Raw genomic sequence first — 766 nt, 5'->3', positions numbered from 1 at the left:
ATATATATATATATATATATATATATATATAAATAAATAAATTGTTAAATGCATAATAAATAAATATATAAATAAATGAATGAATGAACAAATATTTATGCATTTATTTATGTATTTATTTCCATTTTCAGGGTTACGGTTGTTGGCACATCACTCAACAATAGTGGGTGGCATCACCTTTCAAACTCGATTTCGTTGGTCCACAGCTGTTCTAAATACCACAGGACCCTCTGAAAATTAAGAGCTCCAGCCCATGTTCTTAACTAAGAAAACTTAAGTCAGAAAAAAGTCTCAGTCTAAATTACATTCACACTGGTTTTTTTAGGAAGCCAAACAAATTAGAATATGATAATAATAACAAAAACAACAATTTTATAATATTCAAACAAAATTATTATTCAAATGTTATTCCTATGACAGTAATAGCCATATATTGTAAAACAATTGTATTGTAAAATAAATGAAAATGAATATTTCAGAGCTATATTATTTTTGCTTTACACTACAGTAGGGAAATTAAAATAATTATTATATATGTGACCCTGGAGCACAAAAGCAGTCTTAAGCAGGACAGGTATATTTGTAGCAATAGCCAACAATACATTGTATGGGTCAAAATTATACATTTTTTTTAATGCCAAAAATCATTAAGATGTTAAGTAAAGATTATATTCTATGAAGATATTTTGTAAATGTCCTACCGTAAATATATCAAAACTTCATTATTGATTAGTAATATGCATTGCTAAGAACTTCATTTGGACAA

This window comes from Sinocyclocheilus rhinocerous, unplaced genomic scaffold (assembly GCF_001515625.1).
Source record: "Sinocyclocheilus rhinocerous isolate Xijiao unplaced genomic scaffold, SAMN03320098_v1.1 scaffold3190, whole genome shotgun sequence".
Lineage (NCBI taxonomy): Eukaryota > Metazoa > Chordata > Actinopteri > Cypriniformes > Cyprinidae > Sinocyclocheilus > Sinocyclocheilus rhinocerous.
This window is presented reverse-complemented; position numbering follows the sequence as displayed.